Source organism: Macrotis lagotis, chromosome 5, assembly GCF_037893015.1.
Source record: "Macrotis lagotis isolate mMagLag1 chromosome 5, bilby.v1.9.chrom.fasta, whole genome shotgun sequence".
Classification (NCBI taxonomy): Eukaryota; Metazoa; Chordata; class Mammalia; order Peramelemorphia; family Peramelidae; genus Macrotis; species Macrotis lagotis.
The window spans coordinates 180,028,320-180,049,744 of record NC_133662.1 but is presented as its reverse complement, the minus strand read 5'-3'; the positions used below and the strand labels follow the sequence as shown (position 1 = coordinate 180,049,744).

Here is a 21,425-nt window from a genome sequence, read left to right as displayed (position 1 = left end):
CAGTTGTATCTTAGAATAGCCCTTGATCCAGGGCTCAAGAATGATAGAGGAGAAAGTGAAGCATTAGAAAAAGAGAAAGGAATAAGCATTTATACAGCACCTTTTTGTATGCCAGGCACTGGATCATTTTTTTTTACAACCCTGGTATGTAGGTACCATTATTATCATCTTCATTTTGAAGTTGAGGGTAACTGAGGCAAGCAGAAGTTAAATAATTTGTCCAGGTTCACACCACAAATAACTGTTTGTGGCATGATTTGACTTCCTAACTCTAAGACCACGCCCCCAATTGTCTAATGTCCTCCTGATTGTCTGCTATTGGGATCTAGGAGTACAGCATTGCCTCTGGAATTTAGGTTTATATTTTGCCTTCAGTGGTTACCTTGAGCAGGTTACTTAATTTCTCTTGACCTCAATTTATTTCTTTGTCTCTGAAAAGAAGCATTTGAATTAGATGAGTTCTGAGCTTGGTAGAATAATAGAATCATAGTTTATAGTTAAACAGTATGTTATAGATCAGCAAATTTTACAGATCAGAGAAACAGAGCACAGAAAAGTTAACTAACTTGCTCCAGGGTCACATATCTAGTAAACTTACATGGCAGAATTTGAAACCAAAATTTCTTGACTCCAAATCCTGTATGCCATCCATTATATCACAAAAGTTACTTCCAATTCAAATTTTGATCTCATGATAATTCCTCTTAGGAGTGATAGCCATTCAAATATTTTAATATTTTAGTTAGGCTTTCCCTAATCTCTTCTCTAGTCTAGCTTCTGTTTTTTTTAATTAAGATTCATTTGCATTAATCTCTAGTCCTCTTACTATCTAAAGTTCTGTATTTTAAACAAATGCCAGCTATCTGTTGTGCTTCCTAAAATGTGGTGTGAATATAGATGATTATGGACCTGGGTAGAGCATAGAATAATATTAGGAAATCCTCGACATTATTACCTTCTTTCATAAGCAATTTTTGTTTTTCTCTTATGGCTATGAAAGTGATTTGTAAGCTTAATAGAGATTATTGCATTTATTCCTAATCAAGTTTTTTAAGGCTTGTTTTTCAGTATAGTAGCTGTCCTTCAAAAGTCCATATAATATATAAACTTGGCAATTATTCCTTCTCTCACTTCATTCAAAATATTAAAAAAATGTTTACTAGCAAATCCTCTCAATTGTATCTCAGGAAAAGGCCCTGGTGGTATTTAATACAGTCTTACATGCTCACTTCAATGACTATTTTTTGGATTACTCATTCCACCAATTCTGATGCTTACCGTATTTTATTGTCTAACCTGTATTGCTCTACTTTGTCTATTTTTTTGCACAAGAGAATATGTCAAATGTTTTGTTGAAATTTAAATATATTCTCATCTACCACCCACATTCTCCTGATCTTAGTCTATTATTCTGTCAAAATAAAGATTAGTTTGATATTCTCTTTTTGTGTTATATTGTCTCTCTTCCACATTTTATAAGTTTTTATAAATGAAAATTTTGTTTGGTATCCAATTTCTGGTTATTGATGAACACAAAACAATAATAGGATTATGGGCCATAGATTTAGGACTTAGAGCTCAACTCCCTCATTTTCCATAAAAATAAAGTGACTTGACTAAGCTTACATAACTAGTAAAATTCTAAGATAGAATTTGTTTTTTTCTAATTCAATAAATAATTTCTAGTTCAATTATGCCTGCTACCATTCATTTAGTTCATCGATTAGTGATTGGAACATATTACAATTTTGAAAGCATAGCCAGAGATTCCAGGAACCTCTCTACACCACAGTTTAAAGCTGGAGTAGAATCCTGACTGTTCACTCCTATTTCTCACTATTCTGTAATCTGTATGGTTTATTTCTGTCACACCAATGATATCACTGTTCCTTATACCTGTCATGATTTTTTCTTGCTTCTATTACTTTGTTCAGGGGGTTATTTTCTCAATTTTCACAAGTGGGAATGCTCTCTCTCTTTTCTTCTCATTTGTCAAAATCTTTATTATCATTAAATGTAAAGGCTAAGTCCCATCTCATTAAAGTATTTTATGATTATTCCTGTGAATCTTTTCTTTCTTTTAACTTCAATGGATTGAACTTACAGTCAGCATTATGCAGGTTGTTGCTTAATTGTTTCACACATTTTCATTTTCCTTTCTAGGAAATATAAGTTTCTTGAGAAAAAGACAAAGGCATTATTGTTTTTATAAACTTCCCATGGTGTCCAGCACAATAGAAAGCATAAAATAGTCAACAAAAATTTCTTATTTATCTACAGTTCTGGTATTGTTTTAAACAGATTATGAAAAATTTTTCCAAACCAGTAATTTGATTATTTTTTTTCTTTCTACGAGCCAGTGGGGTTAAGTGACTAAACCAGCAATTTTAAAATGAAGAATTTTGTCTCATCATACATTGAAATAACATGTGAAAGATCCATTGTTAAATAAACAAGCTCATCAGCTGAAATACAGTATTTTTGCCTTACTGTGGTACCCCGGATATGAGTTTTAGCCAATTTAAAGCAAATGAACAGATTAATGGATTGAAGTTAAGTAGCAGTAAAGAGTGTATTTTAAGATTACCTTCATCTTTTAGATGATGCTATTATTGTTCTGCCAGATTCCAGCCTTGATGAACTCTCCTTGGGGAGCAGTTTATCCTTGTAGCTTTTGAAAAAGAATCTTATTTCATTTTAACATATTATATTCCTTTTAAACCCATCATAGCTTTTGTAAGTTCAGCAGTATAAAAAAGAAATCTCATTTTGGGTCAGAAAGTTTTAACTGAGTCATAAGTTTTAGGAGGTCTATTACAAAACTGTTTAAAGATAATACCAGCATTTGTCAATGTAATTGTTAAGACATCAGAAGGTCTTTTGGAAAAAGCATTATCAATATATAAAAAAGATACATGAGGAAAGAAGCTGCTTCCTTTTTAAAATCCATTGCCAACAATGTTATATCATCCTGTGGTAGTATAGTCCTTGAGTATAAATTGCTTATGATTTTTTTTATTTAACTCTTCCAAGGTGCATTTAATGAATTATACTGCTGTTTTTATTTCAGACCTTTGTGGGCTCAGGGAGTTAATATATAAAAGTATGAGAACAAAAGGATTGCTATACAAGGTCAGACCAGTGTTCCATCCTGACAAATGCACCTTGTCTTGAGAGTGGCAGCAAGGAAGTGATGTATATGAATAAGCAAGATTCTGCTCCTTCATACAAACAATAATAAAGGATGGCAATTTTTGAGATTGCCTAAAACTGCCATCCTTTATTAATTTATTATGAATCAATTCATAATTCATCACTTCATAGATTTATTTAGACATCTTTGAAGACATTTGCTTTAGGTGCTAGGACTCATTTTGTTAATAGCCTATAAACATTGATTTTACTGTTGCCATTCTAAACATAAGATCTGTACCCAATGGCCAGCATGCAGACATGCAAACCAAAATGAAAAATATCATTATTGTAATTCTTGTTATTAATGGAACCAGAAGATATTAGAAAGTTGTAACTAAATGAAAGGATGGCTAACAGGTTTTCTTTGTAGACACAAATAAAAAAGTTGATTTCATGATGCATCTAAAAAACATAATTTCATGGGACATTTAGTCCTCAGTGCTGCTGATGATCATAAGCAAAAAGACTACGATGAAGAAAATTGCAGCTTCAATGCTGAAGATGAATAGGTAGAGAAAATCAATAATAACCTTTTCTAGATCCTCCAAATCAAGTCACCATTTTGACTGATATTCAATTAACTTCAATGTGAAGGTGGGGGACAGAGGAGAATTGTTTTAAAAAGTGATAAAATATGTTTAAATAGTAAGAAAAAAGGTCAACAGCTTATATATCATTCAGAGCATTTTCCCTATATACTATGATTACCTTGTTTTAAGAAAACTGTTGGGAGATATGACAAGTAGTAGTAATATTCCAGGAAAATTTTTTTTGAATATACATTAACAGGAAGTAGATAACTTATCAGTGATAAAAGCAAAAGTCATTTCTAAATTTGTCCTCTTTGAGCAGTGAGATTAATAATCAAACAACACTAGTTCAAAAGAAACAAGAAGAGGGATATGAATTAAGTACAACAACTTCAACTTTAAGCAAAAATATGTTGACACTTAAAAGTGATAAATAGATAGGGTTGATAATGATAATGATACTTATATTTCTATAGAATTCTAAAGTTTACTTAGAAAATTATATAAAAATTCTAGAGACAGGATAAATTTTATTATTTCATATGTGTGTATATACACAAATGCATATTGTTTCATTAAAAATTAAGCAGTTACATGTATTTTTTTAATATTGTGAATTCCAAATTCTCTTCCTCTCTTCTTCCTGCTCCATGAGAAAGGAAACAATTTTATGTTGATTATACATCTATAGTTATGTAAAACTATTTCTGTATTCACCCATATTGCAAAAGAAAATACAATGAAAAGAAAAAAACAGATGAAGTAAATATACGTACATATATATGTGTGTGTGTGTGTGTGTGTGTGTATACATATATATATATATGTATATATATATATATATATATATATATATATATATATATATATATATATACTTCACTCTGTATTCAGAATTCATTATTTTTTCGCTAGATGTAAATAGCATTTGTTGCCATAGGTCTTTTGGAATTGTCTTGGTTCATTTCTAGGGGCAGCTAGGTGGCACAGTGGCTAGAGCACCAGCCCTGATTAGAATAGATAACTAAGTGTATTACAATTGATCACCTTTATAATATTGCTATTACTGTATTCAGTATTGTTTTGGTTCTACTCACTTCATTTTGTCTCAATTTGAATAAGTCTACTCACATTTTTATAAAAACCATCCTGTTTTGTCATTTCTTATAGAACAATACTATTATATCATAATCATATTGCTTAACTTGTTCTGCCATTCCTCAATTGATGGACATGCCCTTAGTTTCCAATTCTTTGCCAACACTAAAAAGCTTCTATAAATAGTTTTGTACAAATAGATCCTTTCCCCTTTTCTTTAATCTCTTTGATATATAGACCTAGTATGGGTATTGCTGGGGTAAATGGCATGCAAAATTTTATAGCCCTTTGGGCATAGTTCTAAGTTGCTCTCCAGAATAGTTGGGGGTGATTTACAGCTCAACCAATAGTACATTAGTGTCCCAGTGCTTGATATTCCTTTCAGTGTTTGTCATTTTCCTTTTCTCTCCTGTTAACTGATCTGATAGGTATGAATTGGTAGCTGAATGGTTGTAATTTGCATTTCTCTATTCAGTAGTGATTTAGAACATTTTTGTGAGACTTGGTTTCTTCTTCTGAAAAGTGCCTATTTATATGCTTTGATTTCATATCACCTGGTGACTATTTTTTTTATAAATTTGACTCAGTTTCCTATATTTTTTAGAAATGAAGCTTTTTTTTCTTTTAGTTTTTGCAAGGCAATGGGGTTAAGTGGCTTGCCTAAGGCCACACAGCTAGGTAATTATTAAGTGTCTGAGGTGGAGTTTGAACTCAGGTACTCCTGACTCCAGGGCTGGTGCTCTAGCCACTGCGCCACCTAGCTGCCCCTAGAAATGAAGCTTTTATGAGAGAAATTTACTGCAATTTTTTTAGTGTTCCTTTTTTGTTTTTTGCTCCCTGTAGTTTAACTATCAAAATGATATTTGTGTCATACAAGGAATTTAATAGGACTCCTATTTTTTCAAATAGTTTATATTGTATTGGAATCATTTATTTTTTTTAAATATTTGGTAGAATTCACTTGTAAATCCATCTGTTCCTGACATTGTTTTTCTTAAAGAACTTGTTGGTGGTTCTTTTTTAAGAGGGTTATTTAAATATTCTATTTCTTCTATTTTTTAATATTACCAGATTTTATTTTTTATAAATATTCATCCATTTTACTTATATTATCAGTTTAGTTGGTATATATTTAGGAAAAAATATCTCCAGTAATTGATGAACTTTTAGTTTTATTGCCGATGCATTCACCTTTTTATATTTGATTTTGGTTTTCTTTTAAGTCAGATTAAATAATGTTATATTGTATTTAAAAAAAAACACTTTCCACTAGCTTACTTTTGTTTTTATTCAATTTTATTACTCTCATCTTTGATTTTTCAGGATTTCCATATTGATGTTTAATGGGAAATTCTTATTTTGTTCTTTTTCCTAGATTTTTAGATAGGTGTCTGGTTAATTGATATGTTTTTTCCTCTTTTATTGTTTATTTACATTTAGAGATGTTAAATTATCTCTGATTTTAGCTATAGCTGTATCACACATATATAGAATATTATCTTATTATAATTTTAATTAATGAGATTATTGGTTGCTTCTTTGATCTATTTTTTGACTTGCTCATCCTTTAGCATTAGAGTATTTCCAGTTAATTTTAATCCATATTTTCAAACCTTTTATTAAATTTTATTTTTATTGTATTATGGGCTGAAACAGGTACATTTAATATTTCTGCTTTTCTGTATTTGTTGTGAATTTTTATGTCCTAATACATTGTCAGTTGTTGTGAATGTAAGATGAGGAAAAGGAAATCCTACTTTCTAGTCCCATTCAGTTTTCTCCAGATGTTTATCTTCTAAGATTCTATTAAACTTTTTAATTTCTTTCTTTTTTTAAATAGATTTATCTAGCTCTGATATGGGGGAAGGTAGAGGTCTCCCCACTGTAGTGTTGCTATATTTCCTCCTATAATTCATTTAACTTTTCCTTTAAGAATTTGAATGCCATGCCATTTAGCACACACACACATATTACATACATACATACACACAAACACACACACAAAAACAGACACATATTTTTATTTCATTTTCCTTGGTTCCTTTTAGCAGGATGTAATTTCCCTGCTAATCTACTTTAATTAGATCTTTGTCTGAAATCATGATTGCTTGCCTCCCTCATCTTTTTTTTTATTTTATTAATTTATTTTATTAATTCTATTCCAGCCCCTAATTTTAACGCTGTATCCCTCTATTTCAAGTGTGTTTCTTGTAAACAGCATATTGTTGAATCCTGGTCTCTCCTATCCACTTTCATTTCATGAATGAGTTTATCCTATTCACATTCCCTGTAATGATTACTAATTAATTGTTCCTTTCCATCTATTCTATTTTTTTCTTTCTTATCCTTCCATCCCTTTTATTCTTTTCCTCCACTAACACCACTGCCTTATTTTTGACTGCTAAGGAGCATTCTGGATTGAATGCTGGTCCTTGAGTCAGTAAAATTCATCTTCATAAGTCCAAGTTTGACCTCAGACACGTCTTAGCTGTATGACTCTGGGAAAATTACTTAAGCTTATTTAGAAGCTTCAGTTTCTACAATTGTAAAATGACCTAGAGAAGCAAATAGCAAGCCACTTCGGTACCTTTACTAAGAAAATTCCAATGGGCTGAAAAAGTTGAAAATTCTTTTATCTGCCAATCCTTTTGTGATTTTCCCCTTTCTCTCATCTCCCTTCCCCTCCTGTTTTCCTGCTCTGTAAGAATGGATTTGTTACCATTTAAATAAGTATATAATTTTCCCTCTTTGAGCCAATTTAGAAGTGTTCAAGCATTGCCTGCCACCCTCCCCCACCATTTTCCCTTTACTGTGTAAACTTTTGTTTGTATATGTGCCATAATTTCATCCATTATTCTTCTCCCTTTCTCGTTGTCCCAAATGCCTCATTTCTCCTATCCATTTTTTCATCATGTCAACATTATCAGCATATCAATACCTTCTTTCTGTTTAAAATCCTTCAAACTGCTCTAATGATAAAATTCTTAGAAGTTACATGTATCATCATCCCATATAAAAAGGTAAACAGTTTAACTTTATTCAGTACATTATTTTTTCTCATTTCTTTTAGGTTTTGGCAAGGCAAATGGGGTTAAGTGGCTTGCCCAAGGCTACACAGCTAGGTAATTATTAAGTGTCTGAGACCAGATTTGAACCCAGGCACTCCTGACTCCTAGGCCAGTGCTTTACCACTACACCACCTAGCCGCCCCTCATGTTTCTCTTAAGTCTTCTGGTTTGAATGTCATATTCTCTATTCAATTTTGGTCAAATATTTTCTTCAGGAATGTTTGAAAGTCCTTTGTTTTATTGAATATCAATTTTCCCTTGTATGATTATACTCAGTTTTTGTCAAATAGCTCTTTTACTTTCTAGAATTTCATATTCTAAATCTTATATGGTGATTAATGAATTCTTTCAATTTATTTTTTATTTTTTTATTTTTTTTTACCATCTGATTCTGGAATTTTAGAACACTTTTCTTTAAATATGATGTCTTGACTCTTTAATCATGATATTGGAAGTAGTTTAATAATTCTTAACTTATCTCAATCCTTTTTTTGAAGACAGTTATTTTTCTTTTTTCTTTATTCTTATTTTTGAATTTTACAATTTTTCCCCAACCCCAGAAGGCAGTCTGTCTTTACATTGTTTCCATGCTATACATTGATTAAAATTGAATGTGTTGAAAGAGAAATCACATCCTTAAGGCAAAAATAAAATATAAGAGATAGCAAAATTACATAATACATAAGATAACTTTTTTTTGAAATTGAAGGTAATAGTCTTTGGTCTTTGTTTAAACTCCACAACTCTTTCTTTGGATAAGGATGCTATTCTCCATCACAGATACCCTAAAATTGTCCCTGATTATTGAACTGATGAAATGAGTAAGTCCATTAAGGTTGATCATCAACCCCATGTTGCTATTATGGTATACAATACAACAGCTGTTTTTCTAATGAGACATTTTTTCTAATATTTTTTCATTCTTTTGACTTTGTTTATTGTTTCTTTAAGTCTCATATAGTCATTAAATTTCATTTGCCCAATTGTAAGGAATTTTTAAGGAAGGATTTTCTTTTGTTAGATTTTGTCCTTCTTTATCCAATTAACCAATTTTTTTTTCAAGGAGTTATTTTCATTAGTAAAGTTTTGTTCCTCTTTTTCCAGACCACACTCAGTATTTTTGTGCCTCTTTTACTACTTTATTAATTGTCTTTTCATATCTAGCCTTTACTCTCATTTCTTTAACTATTTTTCCCTCTTCCACACTTAGTTGATATTAAAAATAATATTGTAGTTTTTTCGGGAATTTTTGTTGGGCTTGTATCCAAGTCAGTTTTTTTTTTCTTTGAGGCTTTGCTTTGTCTTCTTCTGAGTTTGTATTTTGATCTTCTCTGTCATCGTAGTAGCCTTTCATAGTCTTGTTCTCTTTCTCTTTTTTTTCTTATTTGCTCATTTTCTCGCCGTTTCTTGATTTTGATCTTTATATTAAAGTTGGACTCTGTTCTTGGTGTGATGGTTGAGGAGAAGCACTGTCTAAAGCTTCTTGGTTTTTATTGCTATTTTCAGAATTATTTCTTAGGGTTTGGAAATTTTCAGTTCTTCCAAGTTCATGTGACAGGGGAGAGGTGTGGTCAGTACTTTCTCATTTGCACTCTCCCTTGATCCCTTGTAAGCATTGCTGTTCCTTGGGGTCCTTGAACCCATGAGACTAAAAGTGATGCTGCTCCTTTAGGCCTCCACTCCCTCTTGACATGATGTGTTCCTCTCTGCCCTTGAACTGTGACCCCAGGGTATGGGCAATGGGCTTGCCAAACAGCATCTAGTTCTGTGTCCAGTGCTAGCACAGTTGCCCCTGTAATCTCTTTCTAATCATCAGCCAGGTCCTATTAACATCTCCAGCCTTAGAGCTCTGAAAGGTGCTACTGCTTCTGTTTTTACCCCCTACTCTCCAGGCTGGTGTTTTATCCTCCAAGTCAGCCACTATCCCTGTGTCACAAATCTCTCTTTCCAACCTCTTATGGTGTCTTGAACTGAAAGAATATCTCACACACTTTTGTTGGCTCTACCACTTCAAAACTGGATTTTAGCTATTATTTTAAAAGTTGTTTGGAGGGGAATATTGGCATTCTCTATTCTGTTTTCTTAACTATTCTCTGATAGTATCCCTACTCCTTGAGAAATTGAGATCATGATTATGTTGCTAGAAAGCATCGGTACATGAAGTCAGTACTTTATATATATATAAACATTATGGCAGCTCTCATGGCAGTTGATAAGGAAAAAAGACTTTGATTAAGAATTTCACCATTTCCTACAAATGTTTCACTTATACAAAGCAGTTGTCATAACAGGGAGGCCAAGGGCACCAGAAATTTTTATATTAAGTGGCAAACTTATTGATGTCCTTGACATGGATACAAATGATATTTCTCTTACATTTATGAAAATATATAAGTTCAATAGTCAAATGTCATAGAAAAGATGGTAGAAGTTCATAGTATAATTTACAGTGGTGAAGATTGACATAATTGTGGGGATAATATAATTGTTTATTGGTATCATGCTGAATTAAACACCTTTTATGATATTTGATATGTTTCTTAGAGAATTATAATATTTCGCCCTGATATTTGGAATCTTAAATCAAAATGCTTCTAATTAATCTCATTTAATAAGACTTTGGGACTGAAATAACTTATTTACATATTAATAATTATTGCAGTAGGCAAAAGATTGTTCTGTTTTTTCCTTTAATTAATTTTTCTGACCTATGCATAATGTATCTTTGTAGACAAACAATATTAAAAATGTAAATCAATTATCCCTGTTTACTCTTTAACTAATTTATAATCATTTTTGCCTTTTAACTTATAAGTAGATATGCTCACAAATTTAAATATATTAAAGGGAAGAAAAAAAGTAGCAGAGCATTGCGTTGTTGTTTTGTCCTTAGCATGCACAGAATAAAATAATGTTTTAGGACATGGGGATTACTACTCCGCTTTGTGATTTGATTATACAAAGAGAAAAACAAGATTGAATGGAAATAGCTCTAAGAAACAAACTCAGTTTAACAAAAAGTTATTTTCTTGTACCAACTTTGCTTTCTCATTCTACTGATTGCTTTGTGGCTAATATGCACATTAATAAAAATATGTTCTGGGTTTGGAGGCAAGCACTTAAAGGACTCCAGACTTATTTTATAATCCTTCTTTTCCTGCATTGTGTTCCAACCATATCAGCTTGTTAACTGCTCTACATTCTTTTTCTGTTTTTCCTATCTGTGATCATTCATAAAAAAAACTATTCCCACACTCAGCCCCTTGCTTGAATCAGATTCCCTTCTATATCCCTCTGCCCTGATATCCTGCTCAAGACCCAGAGCTCAGTTGTCACCATTAGCTGATCCAGGTTTTTCCTCTGCCTCTTTCTCTCACTAAAACCAGTCTTTCCTTCCTCAGAGCAATTTGTTTGACTCTTTCCTTTGAATGTATTGCATTCAGACTTTTACTGTCTCTTTCTCTACTATAATAATATAATCTTGAGGACAAGAATTTACTTTTATCTTTGGACTCGATTGTTTACTTTATATATTGGAAGTGTTCAAAAATATTAATTGAATCAAGTATGGACAAAAAAGAAACAATCAGCAAAAGGCCTGAATTTTTAGTATTCCAAAGAACTGAAGAACTGATGAAAACTTATTATTTATCCTAAATTGAGATTTACCAAATAGATTGGGTTGATAGGTGGAGACTTCTTAAATAATGATCCAGTGAGCAAAAATGGAATTTGTATAGACTATTTTTTAAAAAGAGTATTGAGATATTTCTTTTTTATTAAAAAAGAGATCATTATTCAATTCAACAAACATTTATTAAATATTGACTTGAAAAATACTCCCTGTCACTGATGATAAGAGAAATTTTGAGGTCCCATTTCCCATCTGTAAGATTGACAAAGTTGACAAAATAGGGAAAGAGCAGTTATTAGAAGGTACATATGAAAGGACAATAACATTCTGAATATCAATTTGGAGTACTACCCAAAAAAGGATGACCCAACAATACCACTATTATTCCAAGAAAGTGAAAGACAGGGGGGGGTGTAAAGGACCTTCAAATACCACAATATTTATAGCAACACTTGGCCTTATTTTTTTTTAGGAAAAAACTTACAAAATAGATAATCAATTGGGGAACTGTTTAATAAATTGTCGTATTCTAATGTAAAAAGAAGCATAATAAATGATGAATGAAATATATTCTAAGAAATCTCCAAAAGCTTGTATGAATTGATTAAAGTTAGCAGACCCAGGAGAATAATTTATATGGTGATGATAATAATAATATTAGGGAAAACAACTTTAAAATAACTCAGAACTCTAACCAAATACTGATACTTTTAAAGTATGATGAGGAACTTTGTGATGTGTGTGTGTGTGTGTGTGTGTGATGTGTGTGTTTCCCTCTCTGGGCAGAGAGGTAATGATCTAGACTAGAGGTACAAAATGTGGGATGCTTAAATAATTTTAAAAATATTTTTGCGATTGAATTTCATATACTTAGTCTACAAAATTCTTGTTTTATAGCTGAAGAGTTTAAAAAAATAATTATAGATGTGAGCTATCTTTACTAATAATGTTCATCAATAATATAATATTGATATTCTATATATATAATATTTTTGAAGTATCCATGATTTCTTCATTGTAGGAAGCTCTTTATTAGAAACCCCATCTACCAAGTAAATCAATACCTCATCTATAAACTATAATCTTAGAGAGTTGCTTTGAACACTGAGAGATTAAGGGACTTGACCCTTAGGATCACATAGCTAGTATGTGTGTGTTAGATGTAGGATGTGAACCAGACTTCTTGATTCCAACCTTAATTTTCTTTTCATTATACCACACTTTCTGGTAATATTAAAGCATTTTGGTAATAATTTATGGCTTGAATATGAAATCGTAATAATATAATGTCATGTAATATAATATACTACTATCATAATACTACTCTTCACAGTATGTTTGAATCTATGATAATCTTAGGCAGGTCATTTCATCAACACTTGAAAACTCTGCTGTAAAATAGGTTTAATAATGCTTATAGGACTAACTCAAAAAAGTGTTGTGAGGAAAACTCATAAGCAAACCTTGTTACTATAAATTAAGGATTATTACTTTTATTGCCATTGTTTCCATTTTTGTTATTATCATTTAATCTGTTTTCATATGAGCTATTATGGGGTTAGCACCTGCATATAAATGCCATATGTGATAAAGGAAAAGATATTCGAAGTGTTATCTGAAATTTCATTTAAAATTCTTCATATTTCCGTTCTGAAGAGTGCTACTTTGTCCAGATTGTATGCAAAGTATAACCCACACCCTTTCCTACCATGTCTTGTCAAGTGTGTTATAAATTAGGGAATCGCATTTCTAATAGAGAGAATATCACTTATATGAGACTTTTTTTTCCCCTTTCTCTTTTGTATCATGTTCAGAACTGCATATCTCATCTATTACATAGGTGATATGGTATATATCTCGGGAAGATTGTGACTGTTGCTAGCTATGTCCTATCAATCAATTTATTTATATAGCATGAAATTGCCATTTTTCTGAATTGAAGCACGAGCAAGCCTTAGATAATGTAATGTTCTTTTGATATATTCTGACATATACATTATGTAATGGTATTTTCCTTTGCTATACTTCACAATATAATGGAGGTGTGCTTTTTTAAAGTCAGCAACATCAGCAGAAATAAAATTGTAAAATGAAGTGACTAGGAGGGCAAAATTCTAACCCTTGCAACTGTGAAGTTTGGTTATTGCCCACAAGCACGAAGAATCCTACTCTAAATGATCGTTTCAGCGATCACGTAAAATGAATATGATCAGGTAATAATATAGAAAAGAAAACTTTGCTGAATGTTTTGAATAGCTTTTGAAATAAAAGCTTTAAACAAAAAGGTTAACATTTTAACCAAATGATCAGAGCTTATTCTTAAGCTCCTTTGTTGAACTATCCCAGAAAAAGGAATTTTTAGTTCTGTAAGTTCTGTAAGCTACCCTTACAAACCCCCAAAATGTATGTACCCCCAAAATGCATGGTAGTAGCATACCAAGAGCTGGTGGACTGAATACATCTATTCTATAATTCATTGTTTTTCTGTTTAAATTCCACTGATCCTTTCCTGAAAGCCTCAAATTTTCATTTTTGTGTCATAAGTGTCATTTTAACCCTTCAACTAGAGAAGTGCTATTACTCCTCAATCCACTCTGTTGCTCTTCACAGGCTCATTGGATCATTTATTAAGAACGGGAAGGGACATTAGAATGCATTCATTCTACCTTACCTTCCTTTTGCAGATGAAGCTTATATAGTTTATAGAAGATTTTTTGTTTAGATGTAGGTCTCCCAGGTACCAACACTTAGATCCAAATTTATTTTCTCTTACACTGAATCCATTCTTTACCAAGAAACAATTCTGACTTGTTATTGCCAAGAGATATCTGTTATCTATTCCTCCTTTCAATTTCCCTGCATTTTTTAAGAATACAAAGCATATTCTAAATTTAAAATTACTTTAGTTTCCTCTCCTAATTCTAGATTACTTGTAAAGATGATCAACATCAGTCCCTCTGCCTCCTGAAGTATAGTGGAAGTATTTGCTCTAAATTCTCAGGAACTGAGTTCTAATTCTGGATCTGCTACTCACTGCTTGTGTCATCTTGGGCAAGTCATTTGCACTCATTGAGAGTTTCCTCAGTTTTAAAATTAAATTTTGATTTGGGTGACCTGTAAGGCTTTTTCAGTTCTAAATATAAGATCCTAATTTGTTAAATTGGATTCTATAAAATTTCTTATTTCCATTGAATTAATAATGTTAGAGAGATAAAATATTTATAGTACTTTTTTTTTTTTAGTTTTTGCAAGGCAATGGGGGTTAAGTGGCTTGCCCAAGGCCACACGGCTAGGTAATTATTAAGTGTCTGAGGCTGGATTTGAACTCAGGTACTCCTGACTCCAGGGCCAGTGCTCTATCCACTGCGCCACCTAGCCACCCCTAAAAAATCTTTAAATACCATATAAATGAAAGTATCAACTTATATTGATTAATAATGAATACTTTTTATCTAATACTTATATATAATAACCATTGATGATTGTGGACTTTATTGTCTGTTTTTTGAGATTTTTGATTGAACACAAACTTTTTTGATAAATGCAAATATTAAGAATCACATCTCCTCTTTGAGCACAAGAATATGGACAGAAAAGTAGAATATAATATTTTTCTGAAGTTTGAGGGTTTATTTAACACAAATAAAAATGTGCAAAGATTTTTATTCATTTTCTTCACTCCTCAGTCTAGCATTTGGATAGGTGATTCTTGATAGCTAGCTGAGCTGCTCTCTCCACAATGACTTTGCAATTCTTAGAGGAAACATTATGAGCAATCTCAGCACAATAAGATTTGTTGCACATCAGGAATACTTCAAGCTCTTTGACATTGTGCACCAAAAACTTCCTGAATCCACGTGGTAACGTTGTCTTCTCATTGCATCCATAACCAAAATTGGGCATCAAGATCTGGCCCTTGAATCATCTTCGCACTCTGTTATCAATGCCTCTTGGTTTATGCCAGTTTCTCTTGATCTTCACATATCTGTCAGACTGGTGTTGGATGAACTTCTTGGTCTGCTTCTTGACGATTTTGGGCTTCACGAGGGGACTGAGGGCAGGCATGGCACCGGCGAAGAGATGACAACCCCATCCACTGGAAGAGCCGAGGAAGAGAATAGAATATAATATGTTGACCATAGTTTGTTATCATGAACTCTTCTGAGGCATAGTTTGTATTCTCCAAGGCTACATTGGATTACATATAAACAGATATGGAAAAAGAAGAACCAAGGCCTCAAATAATGACTATTCTTTACATATTTCATATTACATATGAAGCAGTCTGTTACTTATATAAAATGAAAAGAGGTATTTTGCCATTTTATTAGCAGATAAGAGTTTTAAGAAACTTCATTTTTAAATTTAGTATTTTATTTTTATTTTACCCCAGTTATATGGAAAAAACTATTTTTGACATGCATCTTTAAAACCAAATTCTCTCCCATACTACCCCCTAACCAATGAGAAGGCTAGCAATTCAACATAGGTTATATATGTATAGTCAAGTAAAGCATTTCCATAATAATAGTCATGTTATGAAAGAAAACATTTGAAGGAAATAAAGTAAAAATAAAAGCATGCTTCACTCATAATGCAGATATCATCAGTTCTATCTCAGGGAATAAGTAGCAATTTTTATCCTAAGTCTTTTGGTGTTGTCTTGGATCATTATATTGCTGAAAATAGCTAAGTCATTTATAGCTGATCATCTTAAAATACAGCTGTTACATTATAAATACAGTATTTCACTTTACATCAGCTCCTGTAAATCTTTTTTTTTATTTTTTTAGGTTTTTGCAAGGCAAATGGTGTTAAGTGGCTTGCCCAAGGCCACACAGCTATGTAAAAATTAAGCTCCTGTAAATCTTTCCAGGTTTTTCTGAGAGCATCCTGCCCACAGAAGAATAGTATTCCATCATAACCACATAACCATGGTGTGCTCAGCCATTCCCAATTTTTTATACCTGAATTATTTTAATTTGTATTTCTCTGGTCAGTAGTGATTTAGAAAATTTTAATATGATGATAGATAGCATTGATACCTCATCTGAAAACTGTTCATATCTTTTGATCATTTATCAAAATGGCTCTTATTTTTTTATAAATTTGACTCAGGTCCTTATGATTGAGAAGTGAGCCCTTTATCAGAGAAACTTGTTTCAATATTTTCCCACAGTTAACTATTGCTAAATATAATTCCCTCCATCCTATACCCACAACCCCAAAATATTCTCTCTCCTTTCTGACTAGCCCTTCCCCAATCTGCCTTCTATCACCCCCACTCTCTTTTCTTATCCACTTTCCCTCTTTCTAATAAAGTAAGATAGATTTCTATACTCAACTGAGTATATATGATATTACCCCTGAGTTAATTCTGATGAGATTAAGATTCACTCACTTCCCCTTACCTCTTCCCTCTTCCACTCTACAGTTAAAGCTTTTCCTTGCCTCTTATGTGAAATAATTTACTCTATTTTTTTACCCCTTTCCCTTTCTCCCAATACATTTCTCTCTCACCCCTTAATTTCATTTTTGAGACATCCCTTCATATCCAACTCTGGCCCCTGTCTCCTTCTAATTGATCTAATAAATGAGAAAGTTTTTATGAGTTGTCAATTTCATTTTCCCATGTAGGAATATAAACAGTTCAACTTCAGTAAATCCCTTATGATTTTCCTTTCCTGTTTACATCTTTTTGCTTCACTCTTGTATTTGAAGATCAAATTTTCTATTCAGTTCTGTTCATCAGCAAAGTTGGAAAGTTCCTTATTTCATTGAATGTTCACCTTTTCCCCCTGAGAGTATGCTCAGTTTTTCTGGATAGTTGATTTTTGGTTGTAATTCAAGCTCTTTTGCCTTCCAGAATATCATATTTCATGCCCTTCGATCCATTATTGTAAAAGTTGCTAAATCTTGTGATTCTGACTGTCATTCGGCAGTGATTGAGGTGCTTCTTTCTGGCTGCTTGCAATATATTCTCCTTGACCTGGGAGCTCTAACATTGTGTTGTAATTCCTGGGAGTTTTTATTTTGATACCTCTTTTAGAAATTGATCAGTGAATTCTTACAATTTCTATTTTACCCTGGTTCTCGAATAGTAGGACAGTTTTCCTTGATAATTTCTTGAAAGATGATGTCTAGACCCTATTTTTAATCATCATTTTCGGGTTGTCTAATTATTTTTAAATTTTCTCTCCTAGTTGTTTTTCTGGTCATTTTTTTTCTGACATATTTCATGTTGTCTTGTAGTTTTTCATTCTTTTGGTTTCGTTTTATTTCTTGTGTTTTCACAGTCATCAGTTTCCCTTTACCCAATTTTAAATTTTAAGGTAAATTTTTTTAGAGAGCTTTTGTACCTCTGTTCCCATGTGGCAAATTGCACTTTGTAAGGCTTCATTGACTTTTTATACTTCTTCATTTGGCCTGATCTGGTTTTTAAGATATATTTTCTTCCTTATGTTTTGTGTCTTCTTTACCAGGTTGCTGATTCATTTTTCATGATTTTCTTTCATCACTCTCATTTCTCTTCCCAATTATTCTTCTACCTCTCTTATTTGATTTTCAAACTCCTTTTTGCATTCTTCCATGAAGTAGGAGCTTTGACTTTGTTATCTTCCAAATGTGTATTTTGATTTTCTCTATTACCATACTAACTTTCTGTGGACATATTTCTTTCTGTTTTTAGCACATTTCCCTGTCCTATTACAACTTGATTTTTACCCTTTATAAAAGTATAGGTCTTTGTTTCTTGGGTGGATGGTGCTATGCTTCTGGAGACTTTTGCAACTGTTTTCAGAGTTACTTCTAGGCACATGCAACTTTTAGTTTTTTTAAGGTGCCATGATCTAAGAAAAGGTGTTCACTACTCTCTTGATCTGTGGGTGACCATAAGCTCTGTTGTAAGAATAGCTCTGCTACTCCTCTTTCTGGGACTGGGACCCAGGACTGGAACCTGGGACTACAACCCAGGAGTACGACCCAAGGATGTGACCTAGATCTGAGTATGAACAAAGCAATAGAGTCCTGCCTTGGTGATAGAAAAGAGACCCATCCTCTGACTCCCTTACCATCTGTGGGCTGAGAACTCTGGGAGGTAGTTGCAGGACTGTGGTTCCCAAGATCTGCTCCTGGTGTGCTTGGGCTGGGTCTGAGCTATCAGGCCTGCACTGGCCTGTGCTCCATTCTCATCTGCTGAGACTTTTCCTGACGACCTTCCAAGTTGTCTTTGTTGTCACCAGTTTCTAGACTGCTGAGGCTGGTCTGTCCTGGTGCTGCCTGCACTGCTCCGCAGCCCATGCTGTACTGTGCTCCTCTCTCATCCTGGTGTAGCAGACTTTTCCTGTTATTCTTCTAAATTGTCTTTGACTAAAAAAACCTTTACTCTATCATTTTGTGAGATCTGCCACTTTAGAATTTGTTTAGAGTCATTACTTAAAAGCATTTGGAGGAGTCTGGGGGAGAGTATTCTCTGCCTCTATTTCATCTTGGCTCCCAAAAATTTCCTCGAAGTTCAATAAACCTATTTGAATTTCTAGACCATCAATTATAAAATTATTTTTAAATACTCTGCCACTAAAAACTTATACATGGAATCTTGTAAAAAAAAGAGTATAGGTTATCCAAATGAAAGCATCATTTTGTTATACTGATTTTCATGTACAAAATTAGTTTTCATATTTAGGAAGCATAACAAGCTTAATAACAATCAAATACCGTACTCAGTTTGTTGTTTTGTTAATATAATGATTTAAATAGATGTTGAAAACTGATTTCAGTGGTCTGAGAACTTTAATTACCAACCCCAAGATTGGAGGTCCTATTGATAGGGATCCTGTGAAGCACATTTACCATCTTAAACCTCAGGAATAATGATAACTTATCTGATAAACTGTCCAAAGTAAGCACCTAAGATTTAGGATGAAATGGACTGGCCTCCAAAGTATTCTTCAGGAACAAGCTATCATGTTGGTTTCTTTCTTGGCTTTGCATGGAAAAAGTGAACCTTAATGAATCAGGATGACTTATTGTGTAGTAAATCAGATAGTTCTGTAATTATATAAGAAGATTTGATATGTTTTTCCCATAGAGAAACTGTGGAGGTAAATCTACTATCTTACATTTAGAGAAGCAAAGATTCTTTGGGAGCTATGAATCTAAATAAGTTTCAGTCTAAAAGAGAGTTTTATTGCAGATTGATAATCCCCTCGGTTTATAATAAAAGTGCTGACACAGCTTTAGCTAGGGCATAACAAATGCAAGGCTATAATGTTTGCCTGTCAAAAATTCCTATTTATTACCAGCGCCCTAACAGATGTGCTTTACTGCTGTTAGATTGCCCCCCCAAAAAAAGTTAATTGCTTGTCTATCAAAAAGATAAACATCTTGTTTTTAGACTTTGGAGTAGTATATATGTAAGGAAGAAAAACATCGTAGAAATATAGTGTCCCAAATTCATTTGAAGTAAGCACTGGAATGCTTTTCTCAAAACTATCAGACAGTATAATGGAAAGAAACAATCATATCTCTCCAAGTGTTGTCAACATGTTTATATGGGATGGTTTGGTGAAGTCAAATTTTGAATGAAATTTTAATTATTAGTAAATCAAAGTATCACTTTAAAAGGCAGAACATAAATTCTTAAGTTCATAGAATCTTCTTTTTTCAAAAGTTCATCTATTTAATTTTTTTTTAAAATCATTCATATTTCATATGTATATTTTTAACTTACAAAATTTCTTCCACCCTCCTTTCCCACCCCTCATCTCAGTGGTAAACAGGTTAACATTGTACATACATATGTTTGATAAACATTTTTATAGATAGTCATTTTTGGTATAAAATTCATAGAATTTTCAAACTGGAAGAAACCTTTTGAAATTTTCCTTGTTACTTTTACCCTAAGGAAACTGAGGCCCAACAAGTTATATGTTAACATCTCATATTTATATAGTTCTTTATACTTTACCAGGATCTTTCCCACAACAAACCTATAGAAGTCTTGGTGCAAATATTGATACCCACATTGTCTACTTGATGAGGCTGGGGTAAGAAATATTCATTAATAACCAGTGGTTAGTTGGCTTCAAAATCAGGGTTCTTAATACAAATCCAGAACTGATTTGATCAAAGACCCCTAGACATGGGACAAAAGCTGATTGCCTTGATTTATAGGCTGGTTTTCTTCATACTATACCTAATTGTATTTTATTATTGTTGAAATAGTAATAACAATAGCAGATCTTAATTTAATTCTTTAGCTTCACCATTTCTGCACATCTCATAAATGAAAGATTTGGACTAGATCTAGAAGACTCTTTTACGCTTTTAAGGTTTTCACTCCTGTAGACCAGTCATGAATTGGTGTTAGGGTTATAAATTTTAAAATTTATAATCTCTACTCTTAGGGACCTTGTTGTAGGGTAAGAAGGGCTAAGATGTGCAGTGTGCAGACAAAAAGTATTATTATGGGAGCAAAGAAGAAATGTAGACAAAGTGCATTAAGAAAATCTGAGAAAGGAAAGACTAAAATCTTGAGGAGTGGTAGTTCTGAGAATATGATTACAGAAAGGACCTGAACTGAGCTATGAAACAAGATGAGAATCATGAAAAGCAAAGATGAAAATAGTCATTTCAGTTCTGGTGTTTGTCCTTCTGTATCCAATTCATGAAATTTGCTATTCAACTATAATATGAAGTATGTGAATAGGATCAGAATAAAAGAAGAGTGGGTCAGAGCCATATTCTGGAAAGTTTTAGAAGTTAGGCTATTAGCATTTTATATTATGGGTGCCATTTTTATATCAGGTAGGCTTTTAGATTGTCTTTGCTTGCTGTCAGATTATGATCAAAGAATATAAATTAATTTCAATATTAATTTGAGTAAAAATAGTTAGGAAG

General features: G+C 32.6%; 1 protein-coding gene and 1 pseudogene across 4 annotated transcripts in view; one reads left to right on the top strand and one right to left on the bottom strand.

Moving 5' to 3' along the window:
* PRKN (parkin RBR E3 ubiquitin protein ligase) overlaps positions 1–21,425 on the top strand; it is a 2,033,074-nt gene that overhangs the window by 139,113 nt on the left and 1,872,536 nt on the right. The gene's annotated exons all lie outside the window — the stretch shown is intronic.
* On the bottom strand, positions 15,188–15,590 carry LOC141488163 (large ribosomal subunit protein eL32 pseudogene; annotated as a pseudogene).